This window comes from Tympanuchus pallidicinctus, unplaced genomic scaffold (genome assembly GCF_026119805.1).
Source record: "Tympanuchus pallidicinctus isolate F22 unplaced genomic scaffold, pur_lepc_1.0 scaffold25, whole genome shotgun sequence".
NCBI lineage: Eukaryota > Metazoa > Chordata > Aves > Galliformes > Phasianidae > Tympanuchus > Tympanuchus pallidicinctus.
The window spans coordinates 8,554,919-8,562,739 of NW_026294742.1; positions in this window are offsets into that span (position 1 = coordinate 8,554,919).

Here is a 7,821-nt window from a genome sequence, read left to right on the forward strand (position 1 = left end):
AATATTAAAATTATCTCTGAGTACTTACATAGTGCACTGTAGTATTTCCCATAAATCAGTGCACTGAGTCAGACCGGAGGAGGCAGGGATGTGTCTGGGTAACAGAACTCTTTCTGACCTCCGTGGGGCTCAGATTTCTCTCTGAAACAGTACTTTAAAAAGTACACATGTAGAAAGACCTCGTACACAAATAAACTCTAAATTTAGCTGTGTACTTATTGCACTTCCCTGGTTGTTTTTATGAATGAAAAAAAAAAACCCGACACTGGATCCTGGAGGAGCAGGAATAGGAGCCCAAAACACAGGAAGAACACTGTGCAGCAGGACGTGACCAGCCTGATATCACAAACGTCAGTGCAATTTACTCTTCTGGTGATGCACAGCGCACTGCTACCATGAAGGACACACCATGTTGCTCCACTTATTCATGATGTGCTTCACTCAGTGTCTGCTTGCTGGATTGCAGTGGCAGTGCATGACCCAGGTGCAGTGCTGCCCTGTGCAAATCCAGTGTGTTAAACACTGACAGGTCAGCACTGTCATGCACAGAGCTGTTGGCTGCACACCAACTGCTGCTCTGAACACTTTTTGAGCAGCCAAACTTGCAGCAGGATCCTCCTGGAAGGGGCAAATGGCCCCTCGGCCTCACACTGCTCAGTGCTGAGCCCTGATGCTGCTGAGCACACAGCAGTATTCAGGATCACTCTGGTTTGGGGATATACCAAAGTGCAGCCGCTGGAAGTGAAAGGATGGGGTTTGTTCCTTACCCCCTGCTGCAGATAAGCCAGACAAGAATGAGTGTGAGATAAACGCTCCCATGGAAAAGGGCTGTCATAGCAAGCAGCAGCTCCAGCTGTCTCTGTGCCAGGTGGGAGGTTGAAACTGGATTCATGGGGAGGTGAGGAGCACGGGGAGGAACCGACAGCTCGAATTCCTGCTCCACATAATTATGGTGCAGTCGGGGCCGGTCTGGCAGTGCTCTGAGCCGTGCCCAGCTGCACGTTTACAGGGTCACTTAAACTACTGCACACATAGGAATTACCAGCAGTTGCCTGAGCAGCTCGTTTAAAAGTGCACCCACAGAGAATTCAAAGGGTCCGACTACAGGGAAGGGAACAGCCGTAGCCGATCCTCCTGATGTTATTTGAAGTGACATTGCCCATATTTTAATTATATTTTCTAAACTGTCCTCCAAAAGTACTTGGGGATGTAGGGATGCAAACCGCAGCTCTGACTGAGCTCTGGTGAAGCAGGGACCGAGGCAACTTTATAAACGATGTCCTGGATATCCTGCTCCTAAATCTGGTACACACTGAAGGAGGCTGACAGCACTGCAAAAGCACTGGGAAAAGAGCCCCCATCACTCACACTGCCCAAGGAGGCTGTGGATGCCCCATCCCTGCAGGCATTCAAGGCCAGGCTGGATGTGGCTCTGGGCAGCCTGGTCTGCTGGTTGGTGACCCTGCACACAGCAGGGGGTTGGAACCAGATGAGCATTGGGGTCCTTTTCAACCCAGGCCTTTCCATAGTTCTATGGCATGCATGGGAGGCACCTCTGGGAGTGAAACATTTTCTATATCACATCCATGTTTTAGGCTTCTTGATCAAAGCTCGGCTCCCTTCTCAGCAGATGAGTCAGCTCTCTGCTACGCCTGCACGGCTGGATGGTGAATCACCCCACAGCCCCTGCCTGCACCAAAGGAGAGTCCTGGCAGCCGTCTGAACCCTCAGGAGCTCCTGGTGGGCTCAGCCTGGGACAGGCATCTTCCATCTTCATCACTGCACCCTGAGGTGAGAGCAAGGAGGGATGCACCTGGATCCTGGGAAGCTCAGCTACTGAGCATCACCCTGTCTGAGCTTTATGTTCAGTGCAGAGCAGCAATGCCACTGCTAATGGCTGAAAGAAAACAGAAGCCTTGATGGAACACAAGTGAACCACCAGAGCCTGGAAAGCAACCTGTGAGAGGTTTAACTGAGGGCTTTGTGGAGGAGAAGGGCATTTTGATATAGAATAAAGCCCAGGAGGGAGCACAGAGGAGGAGGATTGTCCTGAGCCACGCAGACCTTCCTGCCTGCACACAGCCCTCGCGTGAGGCCAGTGCTGAACAGCTCTGAGTCATTCCTTTGCAGACTGCAGCATAAATCAAATCCAGAAATAGGAAAGGCCAGTCGGTCACATCATTCCTTTAAGGTTTAGAGGAAGATGCAGTTAAGAAACGTGGGGAAAAGTCATTACAAGATCGCGAAAAGAAAAAAGAAAAACTCAACCTTTATTTTACTGAGGCTACTAATTAGTGGATGAAAAGCCTTAAAAAACCCAACATCATCTTGAAGCAGTCAGACGGGCACGGAACCTTTCTCTTGAGGCAGAGGGTGGTTTGCAGTCGCTGTGCTTTGTGTGGTTGTCGTCCTGGTGTGTAGCTGCTGCCTGTGAGTTCAGTGCATGAGCTGGGATGATTCTCCAGGAGGGTTCTCACAAAGAACAGAAGGGTCCCAGCACAGCACAGCACCAGGCTGCCCAACCCGAGGGGAAACCCAGCTGACCAAGAAGTGCTCACACAGAGGGCAGTTGGCTTTGTGCAAGCTCTGACAGTTCATCATCTCCCTCTGAGCTCCCCATCAGTGCTGCAGCAGTGCTGGCCCTCCTGGAGCAGCAGCGTCTGCCCAGCAAAATGCAGCAGTGCAGTGACTCCAAGAGCCCCAGAAATCCTTTTTGGCACGTCACTGGATTTTAAAAATATTTGGCTGGCTGGAACAGTAGATCTTTATTCCTTCCCAGGCAGCACAGTGTGCGCACTGTACGCTCAGCATAAGTAAACAATGAATGCCTGAGCGTGAACATTGGCATGGAGGTATTAAATAAAGCAGTGAGTTCCTTTCACTTCTGCTGGAGGGAGGAAGCACGTCGTCTGCATGTAGCCGTGCTCCAGCTCTGTGTGTAAACGCACACTGAGCACTTATTGGGGTTATTTCTGAGCAAACACTGCCGTGATGGGAGACGTGAGCTGTGACCCAGCGCTGCTTCAGGAGCCCAACTCTGCTCCCACGGTGGTTGCAGAGCACTGCGTGTGCTGGAAGCACCTTTAACTTCTCATTTTCTAAGCACATGTGAATAAACCCAAGAGCTTCAATCAGGATGGGGTGTGTTCTTCCTTTGTGTTACGAAATCACCAATTAAGAAGTGGCAGAAAGAGGTAAACAGGCAAAGGATTTAAGCTGCAATGGCAGGAAATGTAATTCCATAACATATAAGGAGGTAACTGTAACATTTTAGCAGATTCAAGGTTTCTTTATGGGGATTTTTAGAATTCCTGATGTAATTGGGGTGCTATAACTGTGTGTTTATATTACCCAGACTGCTTCTTGTTATATATGCACTTCCTTCAGCTCTACTTAGCAATTAGTGAACGGAGGCTAATGATGGCTAATGAAGATCCAAAGTTCTGTGGTTAATGTGGAAAATGAATACGTTTGAAAAATCGTCATATTAAACCAAAGAGGGTAACTAATGATGCCTGTGGTAGAGATTTTAGATGTCCCCTGGCTTTTTTGCTTTCTCTACAGCTGGATGGAAAAGTGAAACAAAGGAAAATACATTTTGACTTTTTTAATTTAAGAAACACATTAAAATATCATTAAAATAATCTTCAGTTGCCTTTCTAGCCCCCAGGACTTGGCTTATGGTACAGGTGTGGATGTGACAGAGCAGACAACACCAGGAAAACTATTTTGGCCTACAGACAAATCGTCAGCAGGTGCAAAGAGCGAAACCCTCCTGATGCCAGGAGAGCAGCTTTGTCCCAATCAGCAAAGCTCCAAGCCCAAGAGACAAAGCTAATTTTAATTAGCTGGAGATCAGATGCTGACACTGCAAACCTTGCACTGATTTTGAGGAGCCAAGTATGAAGTGAAGCATCCTGGGCAAAGCTACCATTTGTGCTGGGTTTCTTTAAGAATGCAATCTGTTGCACCCAGTGCCACCGTGCGAGGTGGTACCCAGCGTGCAAGGCTGTGCATTTTCCACCTCTCCTTTAAGAATCATTTTTGCTGCAGGAAATGAGAGGTCAGCCCAGCCCACCACGGGGGTAAAACGCCTCTTTTTTTGTGGCGTAGGATTGAATATGGTTCCTACTGCCATGTCAGCTGGGTATGTCTCGATGACCTGACGTCGGGCTGCACCCCGAGGGCAGGGCCGGGCTCACACGGCGCTGGGTCCTCACGCCGTAGCCCGGTTACCATCGTGCTGCTGCAGGACCCTGCACGCCTCGCTGCCCGCCGCCTCCCATTCCCCCGGCGGGTTCCCTGACTCACCCAGTGACTACAAGAGCAGTTGGGGATGCTCCAGCCCAATCCATCCGCGAACTTCGCCGTTCATTGCAACGAGTTGGACCGGATGATCTTTAAAGATCCCTTCCAACTCAAACGGGTCTATGATTCTACCATAATCTCGCAGCAAAAGGAGCTGAGAAAGGTCCGGTAGATCAGCAGCGGAGAGGCCCGGCTGCGGTTCCCGCGACGGCCGGGAGGGAGCAGCCCGAGCCCGGCCCGAGCCGCAGCGCCGGGATGCTCGGAAGAAACCCTTCTCCCTCCTTCAGCCGCGTCGGCTCAGCGTGGCTGTGGTGCAATGATTCTCCCCGAAGAGGAAAGTCTGCGCTAGCCAAGGAAGCAGAACGGGGTAATTTCGAGTACGTGTTACCTCGGCTCACCATTAAACATCAATTCACTTTTTTTGCCTATACACTGTGGCTACACGTGCAAGGAATATATTTCATCATGCACCACATGTGCTTTTTTGTTTGTTTGTTGTTGTTGTTGTTTTTTACACGATGCCAACTTGTGCTGTTCATGGTTTGGGTATGAACAAAACAGCTGGCACAAAAGTCAGAAAGCAGATTTAATGCTTCCATTGCAACCCAACTGCAGAACAATGGGGATTTGTGTATTGAGGATGTGTGCTCATTTTCTCTTAAAGCAGAAGAGTGGATTTACATTCTGCAAAACCTGAGCATCCTGACCTTATCCTTGGAGATGTGACCTGCTGTAGGGAACCTGCTTTGGCAGGGGGGTTGGACTCGATGATCTCTGGAGGTCCCTTCCAGCCCCTACAATTGTGATCCTGTGTGTGAAACACAGCAGCTCAGCTGACACACAGAGCTTGTGGGCTCTCGATTATCCTGGGTTGGGGAATTCCAGGTTTCTCTCCTGATCCTGACAGAATTATTTTGGGTTGATATGATTCAGCTGGAAAGGAAATCTGTTCCCATTGCCCCTGCCCTGCTGCCCATGCAAATGCTGGCTCTGAAAGGCACACACTATGAAGGCTGCTAAATCTCCAGCATGAGCAGAGCAGTGCCAAGTCCCACAAGCTGCCACCATAACGTGGTGCTAAATGCAACCTTTGTCACCGCATCTCCAGAGAGGCCAGGAAACAAGAGCTGGGGGGCCCGAGCTGCCCGATTGCCCTCAGCCCCCCCAGTGACCTACAGAGCGTGTGTGGCCTGGGAGAAGCTGTTTTTAAATTAATTTACTTCAACTGGCACTGCTGCTTTCTGGGTTGGAAATGGGGTGAGAAGCAAGCCAGCATCAGCAGCTTTCCCTTTGATTTTTCCCTTGGCCAGCCAGGAGCTGCACCACCAGCTCTCTTGGGTGGAGAAGTGGCTGAGACATACCAGGGCTATTTCTTTGCGTTGTCTTAGAGACACATGGCAGGGGCTGAAACCCTCCCAGAAAGAGAGAGAGTGAAACCAGAACTTTGACAACCCTCCCAAATGAGTAGAGAAGCAATTAGCAACACAGCAGGAGCTCAGCCGGCCCTGAGCAGACACAGTCAACTGGCTCTGCTTCCCACAGCAGTGCAGCATGTTGAATGCACCCTCCCATAAAGATGTTTTGAAGCACTTCTGAGACAGCTGTGGCCAATGGCCTGGCACTGTGATGCTGGTGAGGGCCCCATGGGTGAGGATGCTTGGGATGCTCCATGGGACTCCATCAAGGGGTTGGGGGCTCACTTCCACACCCTGCCTTGCCAGAGCTGCTCCTTGGCATTAACTCAGCTTGTTATCCCTCCCCTCTCCTGCTGTGACACTTAGCTGCACATCCAGGTGATGCTGTACAGATGTAACACATCCCACACCCACCCAGGACCAAATCCCTGTTGGCTCCCATGGATTAAATCCACAGTAGCTCACCGCAGGCTGTTGCAGGAGCCCTCTTCTCAGTGGGCATTTTCTGTGCCTTGACACAGGTGGGGTGGTGGCCAAGTTGGTGAATCTGTGCCTCTCACCCACCTGCCTTTTGTTTGTGCATTGGAGAACTCCCAGCAAAGAAATGCTTGGGGTTCGCTCCAAGTCATGGCCTTTCTGCAAAGCCAGAGCACATGGCTTGATTCTAATTAATTTCGGTTAGTGGACATGGTGGTGTTGAGTCAGTGTTTGGACTTGATAACCCTAGTGGCCTCTTCCAAACCTAATGATTGTATGTTTGTAGGATAATGACACCAATCTAGCTATGCATGAGCACAAGTGGGTCCCAAGAGATGCTGCTGCAAAGGACTCTGGGGACAAAGCAAATCAGGGTGGGAGCAGGTTCTGCTCTGCCAGAAGCACTGGGAAGCCATCCCTGCTCTTTGCAGCACCTGCCCCAGGGCTCAGCAGGGCTGTGTTGTCTGCAGGACATGTGTGGGCTGTGCGTCCTTCCCACACAACCATGAGAGCTGCAGATGTGCTCACCAACCACAGAAGTGCTTCGTTCCTCTTGGAATCTTGCTCCTCCTTTCTGGATAACAGTGACCAAACAAATGACTGAAAGATGGAATATCTTTCCAACATCTGGGTAGAGGATAGAGAGGCTCTCGTGCATTTGCACATTAAAATCAGATATTTATGTGAGCTGAAGGTGAATAGAGTCTTTCATTTCTTGTTGAAGTCACATAAAGAGAAAGGAGGAGATGCCTTGTCCCATTTATTAACATAAGTGTATGGAAAACCACATAGAATGTAAGATTTTATTATGAGATGATCACAAGAGGGACAGTTTATAGTTAAAGGTCACAAGAAAAAGAAGCTCAGCCCTCAGAGCAGCCTTTCATGCCTCACTCTTCTGCTATGTCATTGTTTGAGGACAGGGCTGTGCATCCTACGCAGCACGCAGCCTGCTGCTGTACTTCTGGTCCGAGCTCCCATTCCCATGGCAACCAAACTCAACAACATTATTGGTATTTTCCATAGGATCATGCAATTTCTCCCTGCCCGGGAATGGAGGCCACGTGAGCACTGAAGGATGCAGGCGTGTGGGCAGGCGAGTGCTGGGGTGAGAGAAGCAGCAGAGGAACGTTTGGCTGTTGGGAAATCCAGCAGTGATGGGAACAGCCTGACCCCGCACTGAGGCAGATGGGCAGAGCCTGCGGTGTTTCCCATGTTGGTGCTGCAGCATAAAGCCAGCGTGGACCGGGCTGCCAGATGTTGGAGCACTCAGAGGTGGAAATACCACAGAAATTGATGAGGCTAAAGAGTGTGAAACAGGGCTACAGGGTGATGGCAGTGCTGCTCACAGCTCTGCTTTCAGCCTGCTCGTTAATGGCACCCCAGGTTCTTCAAACAGCTCCTATAGTGTGAGCTGTGCAGCATGAGCTGCTCCATGCTCCAAGGCAGCCTCTGTGCATGGCACAGCCCTGGCACACCCTTGAGTACATGGCACATCCCTGAGTCTCTTCCCAAATGAAGACAGGAAAACTGATTTACGCGCTGAGATCTTGAGATGAAGATGGCACTTGAATGCCATCTCTGCTCCTTTAATGAAGACAGATTTTAAAAAAATAAAAAA